A 24799-nucleotide genomic window follows, 5' to 3' on the forward strand; every position below is an offset into this window, starting at 1 on the left:
AAATAAAATAAAATTACTCACATGAAATATTTATTGATAAAGTTTGTGCTTCTCAAACTTTTTTTTTATACTGTTGGTATTTTAATACTTGAAAAAATTAGTATAAAATAACATACTTAACATATACGTTCACAAAAACGTTTAAATTAAAGTTGTGCTATAAAAGTATTTTTTAAATCTTAAACTTGTATAAATTAAAAGCTACAATTTAAATTTATTACCATTTTTTTCACATGTGGTAGTTTGTATAAATACTTATATGTTTATCATTGACAAAAACAGTAAAATTTTTAAAAATGTTTACAATCTTATTTGAAATGTATGTATTGTCATAAGTAAAGTTAACTTAATTTTAACTTAATATGTTAATGAGATAGAAACAAAACAGAAAAAATATTCTTAATGAATTAAATGTAATCAACAAAAATGTAATCAACAAAAAAGAAAACTTAATCTCACAGTACTGAAACTTAAACATTTAGTTTTAAATATACTTATGGGTTTTCAAAATTTTGTGTAGAGTACTAGTAAAGTAAATATATAAATATCAATTGTCGATGCTTTTGTTTCTAACAACTGTCATTTCAGTTATAATTGAAATTACTGCTATTAACTTTAAAAAACTGTTTTCTAGATAAGGACAAAGGAAGCTAGAAGCAATTAAGCTAAAAAAATATCTTTGGATAGTATATGAATACTCAAATATGAACTAAAAAACTATTTTTTTATAAAATTCAAAAACTTTATCTAAATTTTAAGGTATAGCCATTTTTCCCAAAGGTTTCTGATAATAACGTAAGGGCCAAAATTTTTTAATGCTACTTAAAAATTAACCAGGAATCTATCTTTTTCTTCATTTTAAAGCTACTTTCCTCAAATGTATAGAAAATTGTTCTTGTAATATGAGGAAATTTACTATTGAAAATGTTATAAAAACATTAAATAATTAAAGCTTTATAACCAAAAGAAGAAAAAATAAACAGTTGTTGTTTTATCGTTTAAGAATAGTTATATTTTTACTCAAAGTTTCTGATCTCTCTCTGGTAGAATTGTTAATAATTAAATTAAGACTATAGTCACAAAAACTGAGAAAATTGCTTAAAAGCTACTGGAGATGATATATTTTTAATAAAGCCTTTTTTTGCATTTTTCATTGGACCTTTCATAAAGATCCTATTGAACTCTTTGACTTTGTTACATTCTCTACATCTCGAAAATAATTTTCATTATAAGAAACAGTAAAAAGCAGCTGTTAGGTAATTTAAATATCTTTGAAATAAAATTAAGATGCAAAAAAATGTGATTAACCTCCACTCACCGCCCTATGCTCTTTAAAGGAATTTAAACAGTTTTTTGAATATCTAAGTAAAATGTTTCTGATTTTTTTAGTTATAATATGATTGTTTTGTTGCTTTAATTTAGGTTTGTAAAACAAATGTAAACATTTGACTTAAGTTTTTATTTAAATTTTCTTAAAATCTACTATGATTTTATCTAAGTAAACAGTTTAAGACATAAATTTAAAATAAGTTTAGTAAAATAAGTACTATTCTATAAAATGAATAAAACAAATTTTATTTTAATTTGTTATGTATTTTGTTTCTAACATGTTTGTTTTAGTTTTCAAACTATATCAGAAGTTTTCAAACTATACCATAATGACAAATTCTATTCTTGAAATTTAAATGTTTCAAGTCATTTGCTATTTTTAAGTCATACACTAATTTGGTACATAGTGTACTTTGTTGTAACATTTTTGGATTAGACAGCTCTGTCCTACATATGATTCATCAAAAAAAATATTTTAGATTTAACTTTATCAAACTAAAATTCTAGTTCCCTTTTTTATTTTTAAAACATAGTTATAACAAGAGTTAAGTCTTCAGTTTATAAAGTTTTAGTTATTAAAGTATTATTCTTTTCTTTAGAAGTTAGAACAAGTTTTATCCATTATAAACACAAAAAGCGTTCTAAAAGTTTAGAAAGTGGAAAAATGTTTTACAAATGTGTTGTTTTTTTACAAATTTTTTCATTAGCTTAAAAATAAAGGCTCAAAGTATGAAGTAAAATTCTGTTTCTTTTAGAGTATGAAAATTTCAGACAAGTTTTGAATAAAAAGTTTTCATTCAAATAAAGATGTGCAAATTAAATATTTTCTTTACAACCAGGTTTCGGTGACAAAAAATTGCGGCCTCTTCAAGTAAAATGAAATACTTAACTGCACATAACAATGTTGCTTAACTATAATGTTATTTAAAAACTTACTCATGCATGAAAATTTAAAGAAATAACTAAAATGTTACTTTTCTACAGCTATAAGTCCATCGTCTCTATATAATCCTATTATTAAGTTTGATAAGATAAGTTTTAGTCCCTGTAAAACGTATAGCCCAATTATTCACATACTTCTGCCCCGTGTTTTTCCCCATTATAATGTCAAAAAGCTGGTTTTCTTTTTATCTACACTTCTTCTTGGTCATATAATTTTTTTTTGTTGCGTTAAGGATTATCTTTTATCTCTTATTGTTAATTGTGTGGTTTGACTGGAAAAATTTAGAGCATCTTTTAGTTATCTTTCTGTTATTAATGGACAAAAGTCTTATGTGTCAAGTTTCATTAGTTTGTATTTATGCATTTATAGATTTTTGTACCATTTGATTACTTCTTGTGTACATTTTGATTACCACTTTTGTTGGAAGATATTGATATATAGTGAATTTGTTTCACTTTATTTTTGAGCCTATAAAATACTCAAAATTTTAAACTACATCTAAAAGTAGCTTAGTTATTCAAATAAAATAAGACTTTGAAAATTGTTATAGATCCCCTATGTCTATTACAATAAGAGTGTGATTAATATATTAATGACGAATAATTATTATAGAAATTGAAGTATTAAGATTTACTTTGGTATTTAAACTAATGTTTCTCAGCTATTCAACTGTTATGAAAAGGACTGCATTATAAAAAGTTAGTTTATTTTTTCAAATAAAACAAATTTATATAGCTTCTAAAATTTAAATAGAAAACAATGTTTTGTAATCATAATTTTAAATATGCTTATCAAAAATAAGTTTTTATTTCAATTGACAATATTTGAAGAGCTGTAAATATTTTCGTACAATTTTTATATTTTTACTCATTTTAAAAAATTTTTTAATTTAACTGTATTTTTTTTAAACAGAGAGGACGCTATTTCAAAAACAACAATTTTCTCCAATTTTCTAACTCTGAAAAATTTTAACATGGAAATGTTAGTTTACATTTTTTAATCATTTATTTATACTCAATATAGTGTTTTATAAATGTAGAAAGTAGATTGCTTGGACTTAAATTTACTGTACATAAAAATTTGAATGAACTGTAGAAGTATATTTAAAAAAAGAGCAATTAAGTAAACAAGTATTACTATATTAGAAAAATTATAATAATAATTTATATGTATTAATATTTGTATAATAATTTGATAATTCTTTAAAAAAATGCTTGTGATTTTCACAGCTAACATAATATCACTAAAAAATATAAACTAAAATTTCGATGTGAAGTTTTTTTATTGTGCCCAGCTTTAAAATATTTGAGGTTAATTATTTTTCTTTATAATGCTTCATGGAATATTGACTTAAATAAAGAATCTTTAAAATTTTGTCAAAAATACAGATTAATACATATCAACTTGTAAATCATGCTAGACATAATAATTTTTAAATAATAACTAGTGGCTGTTTATATTGACAAAGTTATAAAATTTATTAGATGTAGAGCTTAATCTAAAAGCTAAAAATAAAATAAAAATGTTTAATTAAAAAAAAACGTATTATTTACAGAACTGAAATATTTTAATATTTACTTAAGCTAAAATGTTTCAACCAATAGAATTATTTAGTTTAGCAATAATAATGTGCATGTACGTAAAAAACTATATTTACTTTTGGCAAACAACTTTTCTTTTATTTCCATCCTAAAAGTTTTAGAAGGTTTTAGAGTTTCAACCTCTTTCATAGGATAAATTATTTAAAAAGCTTAAAGTATTTAGTTAAATTTATAAAGTTTAATGTTTTAACTAAAATAAGAATTATTTAATATATAGAAAAACTTATGCTCATAAATATACAATGGCTAATTTTGATAACTTCTATTATATTTTAATATATTACACTTTAGGTGGTTTAAATTTTCATGCAACAAACTAATAGTCTTCTTGCAAACTAAATACAGTTTAAAGTTTTGGCTTTTTTATCTAAAGCAAAGTTTGTTGCAGCGCCATCAAACCTCACAATCAAAGCATTCAAGTCATTGAAATTATTTTAGCATTAAGTGTAACTAGAGTTATTTAGTTTAAATATAGCAGATTTAAAAAGAGCCATCATTAACTTACATTGTGCATATTATGCTTGAGTATTTTATACATGTGTATATAACCACGTTAAGGGTAATTTTTCCAGCAGGCCTGGTGGCGCAACGGTAGCGCGTCTGACTCCAGATCAGAAGGTTGCGTGTTCAAATCACGTCCGGGTCATTTGTTTTTTAAATGTTTTTTTATATAGAAGTTATGTTATATGTACAAGCTATGAAAATTTTCGTCAACTGATTTTATTTTTAATATAGAAAATATAGACACTATAAACTATTTAGGTCTAACAATTACATCGAACAGTTTTATGTAATCAACAGATATGATTAAAGATCTTATAAAAATTGTATAAAGTTAGAAACACAACAAAAAATGTATACTTATTTAATCTTAAGAAATACTTTTTACACTTTAAGCTATTTATTCATTAAAAAAGTGGCAAGCTTTTACAATCATTTTATAAGTTTAATAAGTACCACAAATCTCACTTTCGTTTATAAGTCGTGAAGAAACAAGTAAATTATTAAAACTAATAAATAAATACTTATATTTATTTATAGTTTGTTAACTGCAAACTAGAAAAAGCTAATCTGTTATAAATTTTATTAAGATGTCTAAACACTGAGTTTTTATTTATTAAAAACTGAGTGTGACTTATCATATTTAGAACTTAGTCTTACTATTTTTCTAATTTACAAGATGCCAACTGCTTTTTAAATGAATTTAAATATTTAATATAAATTATACTTGGAATAAAAACAGAAAGCTTAGTGCTTTTTTTTCAATTTTACTATTATTCAAATTGTTAGACTAGGTATTTAATTTTTTTTAAATATTTCTATTAATATAAACCAATTATAAGATATATGATATGATTGGTGCTAGACTAGATACATTAGTTTTTCAAATTTGCAAAGTATTTCATAAGATTAACTTATTAAATTTTATAGTTTTAAAAATAAACAAATTAACGATCTTATTTAACAAAAAGGCTTAACAAATTTTAATTATTTTAAATTCGTGTTAAAAACTTGTAAAACAAAGTTAAAAAGGTTGTCATTATAAACGTTATCACGAAGTACACACCAAAAAGTAGAGGCAATAAATAAGTTTATAAGCCCTACATACTAAATCTTGGCATCAGCAATGTTGGTTCAGTGGTAGAATTCTCGCCTGCCACGCGGGAGGCCCGGGTTCGATTCCCGGACAATGCATTTTTGCTTCTTGATTTTAAATTTAATTAGGATATGAGCAAGTTTCATACAATTAATTTACAACAAAGCTTTCAATTTATAAAATTAATAGTTTGTTAGTAGTGATTGGCTGCTTAAGTAGTAACGGGATCAAAGTCTGACAGATTTATAAATTTTGTTTTAAATGTTAATAGAAGTATTTAAAATATATTTTGTATAATTTAACTGATTTAATAATTTGCTAAGATTATACTTTTAAATTAATATTCTAAATGTCGTGTAAAGTATTTATTTTGGTCAGTGCGTTTGCTAAGTGCCATCTATAAACAAAAGTAGTTAAATGTGCTAATTATAAAGAATTAGTGCAGAGTTATATTTGGACTTACATTTTACGTTTATAGACTCAATATTCATATTGCAATAAGTTGTCTTTAATAATTATAGTTTAGTTTTTGTTTTGTTCCATAGTAGAAATTTTAACTTTTTTATAAGTTTGTTAAAATATAGAATTTTCTTAGATTTCTTAACAACATAAAGACGACAAAAACAGAAATCCGAAACCAAAGCTAATTAAATCTGCTTATAACGATGTTAGTTTAACTTACTTTTATAGTATTTATAATAAAAATAAATTGTGAATTTTTAAAATTATATACATTTTTATGTTTCTTTAAAACGCTAAGTTTTAGGCCAATGTTTAAACAGGTTTTCAATCTTGACAATAGCTATTCAGTTTTATTTTTATTTATCTAAAATAAAGTATTTTGAAACTTTAGTAGTCATTTAAGCGTGGTAAAGTTTAAATTAATACTATCTTAACTCATCTAAAGTTTCTAATTTTATAGCTTTTAAAAGGGTAGCTGTAAAAATTGTACGAGCGTACAAAGTTGCACGAAGAAACAAAATTGCACGAGTGCACAAAATTGCACGAAGATACTTTTGCAAAAGCGATTTTTTTTATTAAATTATCATTTAGTTTTTTTTCCTGTATTTATACTCTCGTGCAAAAATTTAACTCGTGCAAAATTGACCCTTGGTTCAAAATCGTGTTTGTGCAATTTTTTGCCCTCATGCAAATTTTGCCTATGCAAACTTGGCTTCGTGCAATTTTGTGCACTCGTGAAATTTTGTTCTAGTGCAATTTAGTAGCCTCGTGCAATTTTGTCTTCATGCAATTTAGACCCGTTCCCCGTTTAAAAAGCTTGATTAAAACCCTCTTTATAAATATTCATTCTATGTCAGATTATAACCAAAACGCTACTACTACTTTACTTTTTTTTTTCAGTTGGACCATATTTTTTTATTTATAATTTTTTTAATTTTATACCCAAAAAAATCTATACTAGCTTTGAATTTTTTTTGGTAGTTTCCAAAACATTACAGTATCTTTAGATATAACTATTACAATTTTACATGGCTGTTGAATATAAACTGTTTACCATAAAATGATAATTTAATTTATTATATGAGAAAAATATGTAAACTTATTAAATATAAAACTAATGCTTTCAAATGATTATGATAGCTATTTAAAATTTATAAACTTTAAGTAATTTAAGATTGAAAAATTAAAATATATAAATTTTATACTAAATATTTTGTATTTTGATTGTTATTTATATTTTAAATAGATGCTTTTAATTAAGTTTTACAGCTAATTGTTGAAACTACTACGTTAAATAAAGATTTCGTTTTAATTATTATTCCGTTTATTCTCAATTAAAACTTTAATTACTACATAGAAATAATTATTACGACTTCGAGTTAAACACTTTAAAGATAGCACTTACAAGTACATACTTTAAAAAGATTAGCGACCGTTGGTAATTGTCACGTACTGAAGTACGCACGTGTAATTTTATATACTATACATTTACAGTCTTCTCAAGCGCCCGGCTAGCTCAGTCGGTAGAGCGTTGGACTCTTAATCCAACGGTCGTGGGTTCGAGCCCCACGTTGGGCGTGGATAATTTTAAATTTTGTAATAGTTAAAGTTATTTTTTGTTAAATAATTAGTTACATGGGTTTAATGACCTATAAGTTAGATTAGTTTGTTCAAATCATTAAAATCACGATTTTGGTAAATTTATCAAAAAATATTTTCAGTTTTTATTATACAGACAAAATAAAAAGATAAATTTCACAAAGTAAGCTTATCGATATTTTTCTGGTCTAACTTCTGCTAATTTTTTTTTTAATATTTTCTATATAACACTTTTTTTATTGTAATTTTGGCTACGAAAAACCCACAATAAAACTAAATTAAGTAGGTTTTATTTTTTTCTTTGTTAGGACTAGACTGCTTAAATTAATTTTAAATATGGTATTCAAAAATTATAGTTATAATAAACGCAAAGCAAAAAATTTTAGCATCAACTCAATTTTATTTCAGATTTATTTTAAAAATCTACACATTATTCTATATGTGCACCATGCTTCAAGAAACTTGTAATAAGTTAATTTCTTCTCATAGAAGTAAGCTTCAGGTTATAAAAACAAAATACTGACAAATTAAATAAAACTAAAAAAGTTGTGATAGTTTAGTTTCTATAAAGGAAATAACTTTTATTACTTAACAAAATATAAGTCAAAAAGTGCGTCGGCCGGAAGTCGACCCGGAACTTTTGTTTACCAATGCTGACCGTTACACCATCGACGCTCATTGATACTCCTGTAAGTAAAGAATATGAAGTTACTTAATATAACTCTTGATAACAAGCCTTGGTTAATTACATTTGGGTGGTGACGTAATAATAATAAGTGAGACGCTGAATTATTTTTTTTTTAATTATTAAATTAAGGTAATTATGCTATTAACTAAGATAATTGAAAAATTTATATTAACTGCCACTAAAGCTATTAAATTATTTGATATAATATAGTATTTAAAATCAAATCAATCTTTAGATTTTAAAAATAGCAAAAAAAATGATAGCTGCAAATTTATTAAAAAAAACCACTTGAAGTTTAATCTTATGAAATTAAACTAACCGATAGGAAGTTTAGTAAAGTATGATGTTAATTACGCATAAAAATAAGTTCAAAGTCAAGAACCAACTTTTACAATGTATAGTTAAAATAATTTTATTTATATTTTTTTATTCGTGTTAGTTGTTTACAAAGTTGCACTAAAAACTCTACTTCTTAAGGTTATATGTCTTATTGTGACTGTTACAAATATTATTACTTTTCCACGTGAAGCAAAATGCTTAATTATATATCCTAGTCATAAATAATTCTATTAGTAAACAAAAAATACTTATTTTATTATTATATTTGTAGCAGAAGCAAATTATCAATCTAAATAAAATAAAACAGTTATACATATTTAAATATATACATAAGTATGCACTTCATATATATGGTGAAGAAATTATAAGAACGTAAAATAAAAATAAAGTATTAACTAACAGCAACTTTATCTGTTTGTTTTGGATAATTACTAAGAGTTGTTTACCGTTTTGATGAGCTGAAAAAGCTAAAAACAAAATGTAAACAGCTAAAAGCTCAAAGAATGTCTCTGAACTCTGGCTAGTTACAATTTACAAACATAACAAATAAATAAACACTTTCCATTCAGATGAATAAAGTTTAACTGTCCTACAAATTTATCAATCACATTTAGTTGTAGTTCATCGATTAATTATAGAACACATCTTCGTTCATTTTCGGTAATTTTATCTTTAAAATAATACTAACCCTTAAACCAGGGTTTCCCAAAGTGGGCCATGACAGATACTCAAGGGGCCATGAGCAGTAAATGAGCCACAGGGGGGCCATAACTTGAAACTTACACTAGATATTCTTGAGTTGCAGATGAAGAGCAAAAAAAAAAGGTCTTATGTGTAGTTTATGGTAGTTTAGAAACTTACACTAGATATTCTTGAGTTCCAGATGAAAGCAAAAAAAAAAAGAAAAAAGGTCTTATGTGTATTTTATCTAGTGATGTACCGGACTCACTATCCGGGTCCGGCCGGATATTGCCATTTTTGTCTGATATCCGGATCCGGCCGGATTCTGATTTGAAAAAAAAGTCCGGATCCGGTTCCGGCCGGATTCTAATTTGAAAAAAAAGTCCGGATCCGGTTCCGGCCGGATTCTAATTTGAAAAAAAAAGTCCGGATCCGGTTCCGGCCGGATCCTAACAGAGATCCGGCCGGACCCGGACCTAGTTAGTAAAAAAGAGCATACTGAAAAGTATTTTTTCAAAAACAAACCCTGTGTAAATTAATAAGAGTCATTTCCGTCAGTTAAAATTAAACACCTACCGTGATTGGCTCATTTTGTACACGTAACTAATTTACATTTGTTTACATTTAAACTATGAAATAAACATTTAAGAAATGCAACTCTTTACATATGTTGTAAAATTGAAAACTTTGGAATGAATACTTGCATTATTTATTGTTCAAAGTTGAGCTCACAGAATATTTAGAGTTAATACGGTTGAATGTACGAGCCAATGAGAATCATATGACGAAAAGTTTCAAACTAAATACTGATGCAACAAAACATCAGAGCATGACAGGCAGTTTATATGTAAGCAGTTTGTTACTTAGTTTGGTGTGCAGCTTGAAGCAACAAAATATCTTGAACTTTTTTGTGAATGCTAATTGTAATAGTGTTTTGTTTTAAAAGTGAATATTTTAACTGGTGTTTAAATATTTAAGCCAGGTTTATAGTTTAATAGTTTATTTAAAAATTTATAGTTTCTTGTTTACGAAAGGTTTTATTTAATTTTTAGTTTATTGTTTTAAGTCTTTTGATATAGATTCAAATAGCTTACAGTTTTTAAAGTGTAACCAAAGTAATTAATAATTTTGTATATGCTAGTATTTCTTGTTGTGTTTTATATAAAAGATTCATCACTCAAAACTGTCGTGTCTGATTATAAAAAATAGTCTCAGTTAGAATTTAGTATTTGTTAGATACTAATTAAATAAGGTAGGATTTAATTATGATTGGTTGTACATACTAAAAAGTTAAGTGTACCACAATCAGTTGAAAACTTTACTACCAAATTGTCAACCTTTGCAAGCTGTTCTACTGATTATTAGATTAAAAGAATTATTTCAGTTTTTAAAAACCTCATTCTGACTCAGGCTTGTTTATACTCACTCTAGCTAGTTTTATTGACTTAAACAGTGGCAACCCTGCTAGTTTGAAAGTTTTTGGGAATTTTAGAAAATCTTGGACTGCCTCAGGCTAGTTTAGATTTTTATAAAAACTCAGGCTAGTTTTCTTTTAGATTTTGAATGAGTTTGAGCTTATCCAGTTTTCAATATTTTGTAATTTTCTAGTGTATTTTGTTGAAGAACTTGATTTCAGATTTTTAATTGTAAACAACACCTAAATTTGTAAACATTGTGGCTAGCTGTTCTACTTATCATTAGATTAAAGTTCTTTTATTTCAGTTTTTAAAAACCTCATTCTGACTCAGGATAGTTTATACTAGTTATGCACCGGATTCACTATCCGGGTCCGGGTCCGGCCGGATATTGCCATTTTTGTCTGATATCCGTATCCGGCCGGATTCTAATTCGAATAAAAAGTCCGGATCCGGTTCCGGCCGGATTCTAATTTGAAAACAAAGTCCGGATCCGGTTCCGGCCGGATTCTGATTTGAAAAAAAAGTCCGGATCCGGTTCCGGCCGGATTCTGATTTGAAAAAAAAGTCCGGATCCGGGTGCGGCCGGACCTGAAATTGTGGGTCCGGTACATCACTAATTTATCGTAGTTTATGAGTAACCTATATGTTGAAGGGGGCCATTGTTTTTTCAAACTTTTTAAAGGGGGCCAATTGCAAAAAAATTTGGAAAACCCTGCCTTAAACGCATGGCTTGTTTTAATAATAAATTTATAAACTCAACTCACTGTTGATTACACAAGCGTCGATGGTGTAACGGTTAGCATTGGTGCCTTCCAAGCACTAGTTCCGGGTTCGACTCCCGGTCGACGCATTTTTGCAAATTACTGTATTCAAGTATCAGAAATTAGCTTCTTAATACAAATGATAATTGATTTTTTTGATGTAGTCACCACTACAATTTGTTAAATTAACATCTGAGTTTTGCATTTATGTTAAAACATCAACTAATTTGAAGACTTTTTCTAAAAGTATGATGTTAAATGTGCAAACGAAAGTTGTTTAAATTTTAATAAATTTTAGCATAAATAATTAAACACTAAGATTGTTATTTGTCTCGGTGAAGTAACTTCTCTGCTTTTTACCTTACGTTTATTTTGAAAAAAGTTTCGTGTAACAATGAAAATATTGTTGCGATTTATTGAATTAACGGCCAGGTATAATTGTATGTAAAAGTAGTACTAATTTGATTTATATGATTTGTTATAGTTTAATAAGTTGTTAGATATTGTCTTATTGGCCTTGTTATTGAATTTAGTTCAAATTATTTTATTTGTGTTATGTTTAATCGTAAATATTTAACATGAAAAACTATGTTTAGTTTGGAAAAGTTCAATTTAAAAAATCAAACTTTTTTAACACATTATATTTTTAATTACGTATGTGTAAAAACTTTAGGTAAACAGTTAAGTATTTTAGTTTTTCAATGTAGAGTTTTCTCATATGTATTTTTTAGAAATATTAGAATAACTTTTAATCATATAGAAGCTAGTAGTTTAAATAATATTTTGTTAAAGATTAAATACATTAAATAAATTTATTACGCTATTTGCTTTTTGCAGCAAGCAATAAATTTGAGCAGTGTTGCAAAAATATGCTGAAATCAGCAAATATAATGTTTTTAGGCTTGTAAGCGGATATAAATGTTTATATACGCGTAATATCGAGTTTAAACAAGTCGTTGTGGCCGAGTGGTTAAGGCGATTGACTAGAAATCAATTGGGCTCTGCCCGCGCAGGTTCGAATCCTGTCGACGACGCTTTTTGAATTTTTTTTTAATGATGTGTATTACGTTTTAGCTATCAACTGAAAATCATTAGTTTTTTCTATATATGCTTACTTGGATACAAAATGTGTCAAAAAAATCTACAAAATTATTTTTTTACTAAACACATACCATTATAAATTTGACAAATGACAAGCATTCTAACAATATTTTATACCTTTTTATTCTATAACATATTAAGTTCATCGATTAATTTTTACAACAAATTTAAATGACAATGATTCAAATTTAAACAAATTGATTTAATGACTTAGATTTAAGTTTGTAACTTACAGCATCTAAATGTATAAATCAGATTTAAAATATGTAGTACTAATCAAAGATAACTTTATTTTGGTAAATAAGTTTATTATAAAAGTTATCAAACATAAATAAAGCATAAAAACTGTTTATAATTTTAATACTTAAGTTAATTTTACTTCATTACTTTTATGTTGCCTTAAAATTTTTGAACTTTTTATTCGATTTAATCTCCACGGGTGAAGAAGTAAAATGTGAAATTTCTCCTTTACTCGCACTTATATTTCACACAAATTTATTGTTATCGGTAAAAAACTTATATTTTAATATTTATATATCTTACAAACAGGTAACGAAGCAGCAGCATTGAGATGGAGCCCAAATGGTTGCCGAAACTTTCAACAGAACCAACTTCACTTGACAGATAAACATAAATTTTGACTCTATATTAAATATTAAAAAATTTAACTATCGATTAAAAAAAATATTAACAAAGTAATCTATCCAAGAAGGAAAGTGAAAATTAAAATTTTCTTATTTTAACAAACACAATTACACTGTTAAGTTGCAAAATTGATATTAAAATTTGAAAATCCGCTTTGCGGTGAAGCAGTGTAATTGTGTTTCTTAAAATGATGAAAAATTTAATATTTCAATATTATCTAATATTTAATTTCACCAACTACACTTGATAGTGGAACATGAAAAGTTACAGTGTTTTGACGTGTGTGTTGCCAAGTTGCCATATCAGATATTAAGTAGAACTGTATTCAAATTATTACCAGAACCATGTTCACATGCATAGTATTGTTTCAATATTGTTATTATTATTAGTTTATATAGTAATTCTTAATTAACTAATACCATGAATATCTTTGGTATTATTCCTTAACTGGCATAAAGTAAACCGTCATAAGCTATTTGAAACATTTATAGCATTCTATTCAAACTTACAATATAAACATAACGATTTCAAACTTATAACTTAGACATATCATTACAAAATTATAACGCATTTGCAGTATACAAGTTTTAAGTTTAACATGACATTACAAACTTATAATGTACTTTTACTAAAACATTATACTTCAAATGTAACTGATTAAGTTATACGAACAAAAACAGCTCAAGTTGTTCTTGTCTCAGAGATAAATTTAAACAGAAAGCTAAATTTATATTAAAATTTTAACAAGTTTACTAGTAAAAATATCTTTGTTAAAAATATAGTTACCTATTTTGTAGAGCATTGTTCAGTATTCAATTAAATAATTTTCAATTAAATTATCAGCAATTTAATATTTCCGTAAAGTTTAACAAACTAAGTTTTCTGTTTCTAATACAATAAAAGATGCGAGATAAAAAGTATTCTACTTTAGTACGCACACAAAGTTTTTTGAATTATAGACTTTTACGTTAAGGGGAAGATTTGAAACAATGTTAGAAACAAAAATGTAACGAAATTATTGTTTAACTGGTACCATCGTTTATATTGGAATTTAAAAATTTTGACAACAAAAAAAAGCCTTTTGGTTGTAACCAGTGGCGACGCGTGGTATCGTACAAAAAAATTACACGTATTCAAAAAAACACCCTAAATTGATATTTTTAAAAACTATTTGGGTAAGAAAAAACTACTAAAAATACAACAAATCGTTTGTAAATAAAAGCTTGTTTAAAATTAGCAATTTTTAGAGTTCTTAAAAATTATTGACTTTTTAACAACGCTCTAACCCACGCAACGTTCCTGATTGTAATGCTTAAATCGTTTTAACTTAAGTATGTTTTGTTTCTCGGTAGAAATTCAAACTTATTTGTATTTGTACCAAAAAAAATGCTTTTAAATTTTTATTCGGTCTTTAAAGTATTTATTGCGATTTTTAATACTCAAGTCATAACTTTGTCTATAAAATTTAAAAGTCTGTTCAAATTGAGAAGCTATATTTTATAATTGCGCTTGCAGTTTTGCATAAAGACTGAAACAAAGCTATCTAAATACACCATGAATTTATAAATACAACTCAAAAGTTACACAACTTCGTTACATATATTATAACTCTATCAAATGTTAATAGTTAAGTTTAGTAACTTTGAACCCAAGTATTTAGCATATTTTTGGCGTATTAAAAATTGAAACTGTAAAAGATAACAGGTTTTTTTCCAAATTTACGGGCTAACAGAAGTTTATAAGTTCTTAAAAAAAAAATTAGAATTTTTTACACTTCATTTCAAATTTTGTAAAACTTTAAAACTACTTTCAGCAAAAATGTAGATCCACATGACAAGTAAACGAATTATTTTATAAAACCCATTTTCTAATACGTACTAAGTCTATAGTTTCAACATTATAGTTAAACTTCTGCAGTTCCCACTTTTAACAAAGTATTATTATTATACTTTATTAAACGACAAAATGATAAATTTGGTCCTAGGATCTAGTGCACGAAGAACCTTTTGGTCATCGAGTCCCACACTACAGATACCTTTTAACGTCTTTTCCAGGACAATTTAATGTATAGGAAGTAATAATAAACAGTATAAACAATGAGAAAACAACTCTGAATACTATATCATTGAATAAACTTATTTTACTTATATACTTAATTAAGTTTAACACAGTTAAAAATATGTAAGTCGAAAATAACAGTTGTGTGCGAATGGTTATTATTTATTAAACATTTCAGCGACGTTGTTTCGTTAGGATCTGTATTATAAAAACTACTAGTGTGTAAATTTTGTATGTTTATAGTTTGTTATAGTGAGGCCAACATAATTACCCCCATATTTAAGCAACCACTTAAGCACTCCAAATATCATAAGTAGTTTTTGTTGTACTTTAACACTTTAGGCTGTAATTTTCCACAAAAATTTATATTTTTCATACAGCCCCCATTTTAAGTCCACTTTAACCACTTAAGCTATTATTTTCATAAATTCAATTTCTATTGTTCTTTTCCCTATTTGTACCAAATTTTCAATATAAATTCGATACATTTACCGATTTCGATGTACCCCGTGTGGGTCGAGGCGTTGGGACGTCGGGCACGGGGTTGGATTATTTGTAGCCGAAAAGTTGTGGGTTCAAACACGAGGGGGAGCGAATTTAAGTGGGGCTACATACTACAATTAATTGTAGGGGCAATCTCACCTTATTGTGGGGAGGAAGTTTTTGGCAAAAAATATTTGTATTTTTTTTTAGTTTTGGTCAATACCACCAAGGTTTTTTATGCACTTTCTTTTATTCTGAATACAGTTTTTCGACAATTTTTTAAAAACAATTGACCTAATGCAATAAGGTCAATGAGGTTTAAGGTCGTAGAGATTTATCGAAAGATTCACTACAAAGTGTAAATAAAATTTTAAGCTGTTAACACAGTTTGAAGCTTGTATTAGCTCTAAATATTTACAAAAATTAAACGTACAATATGACATTAATGCTTATAAAAGTTTAGAAAAATATGTTAGAATGACAATTACAAAAGAAGCTCTTTATAACTCAACAAAAAAACTCTATCAAAAACCATAAAATGCGTCGACCGGGAGTCAAACCCGGAACTAGTGCTTGGAAGGCACCAATGCTAACCGTTACACCATCGACGCTTATGATAGGTTCTGGTATTTACTGGTTATAAACTCAAATGTTATTGTAGCTAGCTATGTAGCTCAATTGAATGCTACCATATGTGCATTCAAGCGTTGAACGTTTTGCATTTAGCTCGACAGAATGTGCTATAATATTGTGCTGCAAATTTTTAACGCGTTTTGCTCGCGAGCTGTATTGTATTAGGTTTATCTGCTCACTTAAGCGGTAAATTCTCACGTGGTCAAGCGCTTATGGCTGTAAACTTGATGCTTATTTGCAAAAGCTGTTCATTTCAAATCGTGCACTTTATTTGGTAATTGCTTTTATGTTTATTGATATATGTTCTCACGTTTGATTAAAAAATGTTAAGTTTATGATTATATTAAATTGATAGCTTTATCTTTTACTTTGTTTGATTAAATGATGACTAAGAAAATGAACCTAAGTACTTCTAAACAATTATTCAAACTGTAAAAACGAACTAATATACATGAAAAAAAATTCTGCCTAGCTAGTTATAGTTATTTCTTAAAGTTTAATCACTGATTAAAGTCGTGAGTCTTAGTGAAAACTATATTACGACAAAACTATATTGAAAGTATATAAAACTAGATAACTAAAGTTAAATAAAGCTTGTACTAGAAGTTAAACCAAAAAACGTTTATTGGTTCAAAGTTAAACATATTTAAAATTATATTTTTTATAACTTACTAATCAGTTGATTAAAAGTTATACTAACTAATCAACTTTAACATAATTTAAATTTAAAAAGTCTTTCAATTAATTGAATACGTCTGTTTTGTTACATGATTTTTTAATTAGTTAGTGTAAAACTTTAAAAGTTAAGCCAATGATTATTGTTAAAAATTTAAAACTTTAACTTTTAGTTCAAGATTATTCAAAAAAGTAAATTTATACACAAAGTGAGTGTTTTTTTTATTAAAGCTGGCACTTTTTAAAATTCTACATGACTAAAAACTTGAAAAGGCTTTAAAATGTTTTTAAAAGGTTTTGAGTTCGTATTTATGGACAGAATAACACAGCTTGTTTTTGCTTTTGAAAGTATAATATTAAAAACTAAAAAAAATCAGTATTTGTAACTAAATGAAAATGAGTTATTAAATAACGTTAAAATCTATTTAAACTTTTTTTAGAGTGAGTTTAAGTAAATTTATAGTAAAATAAAACCGATTCTTATTGCGCTTACCGAAACATAAAGATAATAGAAATAGTTTACGGTTAAAGTTTTACTTCGGAGACTTAGGTATAATTTTTCTATAATAAACCACGAAAAATATTATACAGCTGATTTTTATCAATCAACTTTTTAACGTATTCATAATTATTGTGGTTATTATAAAGTTTAAAAAATGTGTAACTACAATTCTTAAAACAATTTGAAATAGAAATCATAGATGCTTATGTCTTATGCTTAATTGAACAATAAGAAAGTTGTTTTTTGAACAAACTAGCTTGAAGTTAAATGTAATAAGGACTAATGTCACAATAATTATTTCTAAGTACTCAGAATCGCATTTTAGTATAACAAGTTTTAATTGTTTAATGTGAAATTTAACCCCATACCAATATATAACATAACACAGTATAAAAATTGAATTATATCTATAATTCAAATCTGCACAAACCATATTTTTTCAATTTATTACCTTTTGTAAATGTACATAACATACATTGTTGATTTCAATTCAAAATCAAATTTGACTAATAAAATTTATTAAATAATTTGATTAAGTTAATGTTAATTGATCTTATAACTCATACTTAATCAACATTTTAGTAAAAATGAGTTCTGATTTTTAAAAGTGGCAGAGACGGGATTCGAACCCGCGCCATCGAAATGACTGGAGCCTAAATAAAACTCAACTAGTGGAAGTATTTTAAAACACATAAAAATTAATATATATTAAAAAGAACGTTAAAAAAAGTACTGAAATTTGATAAGAGAGATTAGGTTATGAAAAACAAAAAAAACATTTTGCATGATGAAAACTAAACGATCACTATCATTAAAAAAAATTTTACTTTCTAAATAAAAATTATAAATAAAGCAACAACCGAAACAACAACATTCTTTTAATTTAGGAAATATTTTATATAACTTTATTTTTAATTATTAGCAAACAATTCAATTTCACTTTCTTTAATCCCAGTCGTCCAGGTAGTCTTCGTCCTGGTTCATGGACCGAGACGTGTTTCTCCTCTCCATCCTGGTCAGCCACGCCTTGCAACCCGCGTCACTCGTCAGCATAACGGGGGTTTTCCCCTCGTTGCTACGCGCGTTAGTATCCGCCCCCAAGCAACCAGCATCTCGACGATCTCGTCGTGGCCCTTCCACGCGGCCCCGTGAAGTGGGGTTTCTCCCAACATGTTCTTGGCGTCGATGTTGGTGAGGTGGTTGCCAAGCAACGCTCTCGCGCACTCCACGTGGCCACCCCTGTACGCCCAGTGCAATGGGGTGTTGCCGGACGAGTCGGGCTGGTTGACGGGGATTTTGGTCAACAGGCACTCCTCCAGGAACGAAATGTTTCCCCTGTTTTGAGAAAAGTGTTTTTGTTTTCTTGTATAAGTATCCATAAAATGATAAACATAATAACATCCGTGATATTCAACAGTTTATTTGATTTCTACGAGTTTCTCTGCTAAAGCTTTCAGTCAGGTATATTATTGTTATTAATGCTCACTAATTGAAACAGAACTTTTAATTTTTAAATTAGTGTTTTAGTCCAAAAGTTATTATGCTACAATGAGGCTAACATTTAATTAAATTAATAAAATTAATTATGTGTTACATTATGTTGCTTTAAGCCCACCTACTTAACTACTTATCAATGAAGTAAACAAATAATTTTCGTAATCAATCGTATCCTAAACTAGCTAAAAAATTATATTGGTTTTAAATTATGAAAACTTACACTAAAACTAGACTTTGTTTTAAGCTATAAATCTGAGTAAAAAAAAAACGATTGTAATATTGTACGAAGTTTAAAACAAACACAATTTCTACTGTTTTAAAAAATAATCATTCTAATAAACTTATAAAATCAATGAAAACTATTTAATTGGCTTTACATATGTGTTTTTAAATTAAACCTTAAACTGTAAGCTAATTTACAAATTGTATTAGTTTATAATCAAAAAGCAGAATAAATTAAATATGAAAAGTATTTTTTTAAATATGTCTAACACAGTAGTCGTCAAGCTAATCAAGTTTTGTGTACGCCAAGCTGCAAAAAAAAAATCGGTGCACCCCAAAATCTAGTTTTAATAAGCGCCGCTAGTGGTGGGACTACGTAAACACTTTTATTAGTGCATTTCTCCTTAAAATTCATAAATCAGTTTGTAATTACATGAAACCGTTTAACAACTGAAGCTGAAACTTGAAAATTGACCTCTTTATTTGTTTTGCCTTATTTTTACAATGATATTTTAAATAAATGGCTTTGTCTTACATACTTATTAATTGAACACTTCTTCGTAATTACTACAAAATCCCTAGTTTAGTATTCTTTAAATACTTTATTAACTATTAACTACATATTTAATCTAACTATATGTTTTTTTTTTGTAATCTCAAAATTTCGTGCACCCCTAAATAAGTTTTGTGTACCCTAAAAATTTCGTGAAACCCAAAAAAAGTTTTAAGTACACTAGTGTGCACCAGTGTACACCTTGACGACCACTGGTCTATCATGTCATACTTTATATTTAAATTAAAATGCTTACTTTTAACTATTTAGTATATGCTTAATACAAAAATAACACTATTTTAACGGCTTATTTTTATGTGCTATGTGAACTGTTTGATTATCTAAGATTTATTACATTTTTTATTAGAGTAATTTTGATACTAACGACTAAAAAATAGTTATGCTTCAAACAAAATCATAAAACTGTGTTTATTATACTATAATAGGAACGTTTTTGAACGTATTTATATACCATTTGCAACTTATTATTAATAGATTTTTCATTTTGTTTTATATTTTATTACACAAAGCTTTTCAAAACTATACGAGTTTCATTTTCAAGTGATAAATAATAAATGAAAAAAAATTTTTGGCTAGTACACAGCTTAAAAATTAACTTTAAATTATGACGTATGAATAAATTCAATTAAATACAAAATTTAGAGATTTAGCAAGTAAAACTAAAGTAAAGGTATGTTTATTTAATGATTGTTACTATTTTTGCTTTTCCATTTAATGCTATTTGCGTATTTAAATTAGGTTGCTCTTCCTCAATCAATATAAAAAATTTCAACAAGTAACAAAATAAATCTTTAATGACAAAATCGATTTTCGTGACACAACAGAAAAGTTTATAAATAAACTTTACTAATTTAAATATTGATGCACAATGATGATTCCAGGCTGTAGAGTTCGCTTGTTTACATCGTTTCAAAACTTTAAAGTTTTGAACAATGTCAGAGTTTTGACAGGGTGTGCAACTAAAACGATGTTCAAATATTGCGCTATTTGATTGCAATTATCTTTTCAATTGCACACCCTGTCAAAACTCTGACATAGTTCAAAACTTTAAAGTTTTGAAACGATGTAAACAAGCGAACTCTACAGCCTGGAATCAATATTGATTGAGTAAGAGCAACCGAATTTAAATACGCAAATATTATTAAATGGAAAAACAAAATTATTAACAACCTATCAATAAACATACCTTTACTTTAGTTTTACTTGCTAAATCTCTAAATTATGTATTTATTTGAATTTATTCACACGTCATAATTTAAAGTTGTTTTTTAAGCTGTTCAATAAATAAAAATGATTTTCAAAGTTCACTTATTATTTATTACTTGAGAATGAAACTCGTATAGTTTTGAAAAGCTATATATAATAAAATTTAAAACAAAATGAAAAATCTATTAATAATAAGTATTATAGCTTTTTTACATCATGTGAAAACTAAAATAAGAATAAGTTAAATTAAAAATTAAAATACAGTTTTTATTGGAATTATTCTTATATTTTAGTTTATTAATGTTTTTTGCGGCTGTTTTTAATGATTATTTTATGATACAATACTTGGCAGTAAAAGTATCATAAAATATATTAACTAAAAAAAAAGTTAACATATAAACTAAGCAATAAAACCACAAAGCAGTAAAAAGTATGAGACTTTGACACTTTTCAAATAAAAGTTTTCATGTTAAAAAAATGAGCTATGAAAACTTGAACTATTTTCAAGCACATAATATTTATTAAATAATATAACAAATAAAAAATGAAAATAACTTGGAGTTTCAAGTTATAAATTTTCTGAAATTTTAAACTATTTAAACATGTTTTAGCCAAATAATTTAATGCTCAATGAAAATTTTTAGAATATAATTTGATTTTTTTTTTGTAATACAAAAATATAATTATTATAAAGAAAGTATTCAAATATTTAAAAACCTTTTAGCAGCTTCGTGCATGGGCAGGGTGACGGTTGAGTTGATGTCTTCCGCGAAATAGTTGCTTGGCACCAGCCCGGTCTTCCCCTTCACCGTGGCCCGCCACCAGTCGTCTTCCGATTGGTCCACGACGAACACTCGCTCGTCCTCGTCGAACGACAGCTCGTCGTGCTGCTGGGCCTGGTACGAGTACAGCGCCTTGTACACCTTGACCATGCCCGGTTTGGGGGCCAGCTTCGGTGGTGGTTTTCTCGCCGACATTATTTGGTTTGCTTGCTGGTTGTAATGATAAATGTGTCTGTAAAATTGTTTTCGTTTGTTTGTTTTACTTTATAAATGCTGACAGTTTTAGTTTTGAAAGTTACTAGTTTTAGTTAAAGTCAATAGCTTTACATTTTAAAAGATTTTCTATTTAGTTTGAACCTTCTAAAATAAAGAAAATTAGAAACATGAAATAAGAAAAAAAAGTTTGTCTTAAAAATAAAAGAAAGAATTTTGTTATTAGGTGTTGTAGAATTACATGCTATTTGTCCCTGCAATGTAAGCTTTAAAATGTTACTATTTCGCTTTATTTGGTTTATCAGACAATAACTTTGTTTTTTAGTTACTTGCTGTAAAATAAAAAAGTACATAAAAAAAATTTCTTTATTATTTATTATAAATGATTGCATTTAGAAATTTAACTTTTAAGGTCAACTCTCAAAGTTTAAAAACTAAAACAAAAATGACCACTGAACAGGTCATAGTTAGATCGAATTTCAATACATTTGACAAGTAATATTACAGCTTTAAGTAAAAATTTAGTTGTATCAATCTTCAGTATTAAAATATTTAATTTCCTCTCTTTTTAACTTTTTCATTTAATATACATACATATAGATTTAAGAGAGTTTTCTTTAAGGTTACTCGATAAATTTAATTTTTATAGTTTTAATTTTACTTCTATTTTTATTTTACTTCATCGCTCTTTATATTGTTTTACAGATTTATTTTGTATCTGAAGAGCTGCTCTGCATTAAAACGATGTAATAAAATCAAAGTTAAATAAGAAAAGTTAGTGTATTAGATATTTATATTGCTCATCATATACAAAAAAAAAATTTGTAAAAAAAAGTACAGAGCGATGAACTAAAATAAAAATAGAAGTGAAAATAAAACTATATTTATGAAAATAACTTTTGCATCTCTGTTTACCGATACGCTTTTTTAAATAGAATCAGCTGAAGATTAAGACAACCTTTTTTTGTCTTTATTAAATATATGTTCTGAAATTTTTTAAATTGCATTTTCCTATTAAATTATTTAAAAGCCCTTAAAGTTGGCTCTGTAGAAAGTGATAAAAATTAAATAATTACTTTATTTTCTATATATACATATAAAACTTATTAAGAAAATGCAATTTTAAAAACTTCAGAACATATGTTTTATAAAGACAAAAACAAATTGTTTACTTATCTATTTTAAGTTGAACCAGCTGAAGACTAAAGACATTTTTTTTGTGTTTTTATGAAACATATGTTCTGGAATTTTTAAAATCACATTTTCTTGAAAAATTATATAAAGTAATACAATATATAAGTATAATAACAAATATTATTCAACCAAATCAATCTTCACAGATCCGGCTTTTACATATTTAATTAAAATGCAAAACTGAAAATAAAACAACAACTGTTTTATGTAGCTTTTTGCTACAATCATCGGCTATTTAAATTAAAAGTAGTTACTCAAATATAAAGTACTGGAATAAACAAATTACAAAAAATTATAAAGATATAACTTCGAATTTTTTCACGGGTTTTAGTGCTATAAGTAAAATTACTTTTCTTTCTAAAGTATGTGTGAAATAGAGAACCGAGAAGTTATAGTAGTATTTTAATCATAACACAAATTTCTAATAATAGTAATATTTTTTTAGTAAATATATTTATTAAGTATGGATATTAAGCTATAATCAATATAACTAAATGTCACAATTAAAAGTAAATTTAAATAAAACAATTAAAAGTTTATATAAAATAAAAACAATGACAGGAGCGGGATTCGAACCCGCGCCTACAATGTAGACTGCGACCTGAACGCAGCGCCTTAGACCACTCGGCCATCCTGCCACATGGGAAAGTTGTTTCATACACATTATAAACCTTATACATCAAAATCAATTTCTGCCTGTGTCCAAAAGTATATTACAAATAAAATAGAGATATACGTAACAACTAACTGTTTAAGCTCCTAAGCTTTTTTTGAATTTTGCTATAATTTATGACTACTGACAGTCTGAAAAGTAAAAGTCAAATATAGTTGTTTTTTCTTTTGCAAAATTTTGCGAAATTAGTTTGTATATGATGTTCAACCTCGCTCATTGAATTAAATTCACATATGTATATTTTTGAGTAGATAGAAAAGTAATAAAGTAATAGCAAAATAAATTAAGTTAAACTAAAATTTTAAGCAATATTACGTCATTAAATTACCTAGTCAAAGTTAGAAACGTCTAAGATGCAAAATGCAGGTATATATAATTGTATATTTATATATAAAAGAATTTTCGCTAAGCTTATTTTTGGACTTATAAATAGTTTATTATAAAATGTACCATTCCAAAAAAATTACAATTGTTTTATATATGCTTTTGCATATTATTTTCAGCTATTTGAATTCGAAATATTTCGAAAGTAGATAACATTAGTTAATTACATAAAAAGCAAAGACCATTATAATCTTATCTTAAAGTTTAATAAACTTTGAAACTTGGAGTTTTGTGGTTTTGTAACTTTAGTTATTTGTTTCCAACAAAATTAAATTTTTGCACTTGTATGCATTTTGTGCAAAATTTCATAACTACGACAAAATGTTATTTGCTTATTTTTGTAACTTATAAACTAATTCTATGTACACTTGACTTATTTTATTTTTAAACACCTAAATATTGAATGTAAAGCGTTTTCTAAACATGTGTACTGTTTTTTTTTCGAATGTTTTTTTTCTATTAAATTATATATAACTATGTTTGTTTAACTCAATCAATCTTCAATAAGCTCGGTTTGAAGGAATTTGGAATATTATTTT

At 26.4% G+C, this 24799-nt stretch overlaps 7 non-coding genes and 1 pseudogene across 7 annotated transcripts; 5 read left to right on the forward strand and 3 right to left on the reverse strand.

The window, feature by feature from the left end:
* The first annotated feature begins 4447 nt into the window (after positions 1-4447).
* On the forward strand, positions 4448-4519 carry Trnaw-cca (transfer RNA tryptophan (anticodon CCA)). Its single transcript has one exon. It is a non-coding gene; the product is annotated as a tRNA-Trp (tRNA).
* Positions 4520-5497: 978 nt separating this feature from the next.
* On the forward strand, positions 5498-5568 carry Trnag-gcc (transfer RNA glycine (anticodon GCC)). Its single transcript has one exon. It is a non-coding gene; the product is annotated as a tRNA-Gly (tRNA).
* Positions 5569-7437: 1869 nt separating this feature from the next.
* On the forward strand, positions 7438-7510 carry Trnak-cuu (transfer RNA lysine (anticodon CUU)). The gene has a single exon. It is a non-coding gene; the product is annotated as a tRNA-Lys (tRNA).
* Positions 7511-11435: 3925 nt separating this feature from the next.
* Positions 11436-11507, forward strand: Trnag-ucc (transfer RNA glycine (anticodon UCC)). The gene has a single exon. It is a non-coding gene; the product is annotated as a tRNA-Gly (tRNA).
* Positions 11508-12370: 863 nt separating this feature from the next.
* On the forward strand, positions 12371-12452 carry Trnas-aga (transfer RNA serine (anticodon AGA)). The gene has a single exon. It is a non-coding gene; the product is annotated as a tRNA-Ser (tRNA).
* A 3792-nt stretch (positions 12453-16244) lies between these two features.
* Trnag-ucc (transfer RNA glycine (anticodon UCC)) lies at positions 16245-16316 on the reverse strand. The gene has a single exon. It is a non-coding gene; the product is annotated as a tRNA-Gly (tRNA).
* Positions 16317-18460: 2144 nt separating this feature from the next.
* On the reverse strand, positions 18461-21998 carry LOC145828942 (osteoclast-stimulating factor 1-like; annotated as a pseudogene).
* A 1760-nt stretch (positions 21999-23758) lies between these two features.
* Positions 23759-23841, reverse strand: Trnal-cag (transfer RNA leucine (anticodon CAG)). Its single transcript has one exon. It is a non-coding gene; the product is annotated as a tRNA-Leu (tRNA).
* Between the last annotated feature and the right edge of the window lie 958 nt (positions 23842-24799).

Source organism: Thalia democratica, chromosome 2 (genome assembly GCF_965202585.1).
Source record: "Thalia democratica chromosome 2, ktThaDemo2.hap1.1, whole genome shotgun sequence".
NCBI classification, from domain to species: domain Eukaryota; kingdom Metazoa; phylum Chordata; class Thaliacea; order Salpida; family Salpidae; genus Thalia; species Thalia democratica.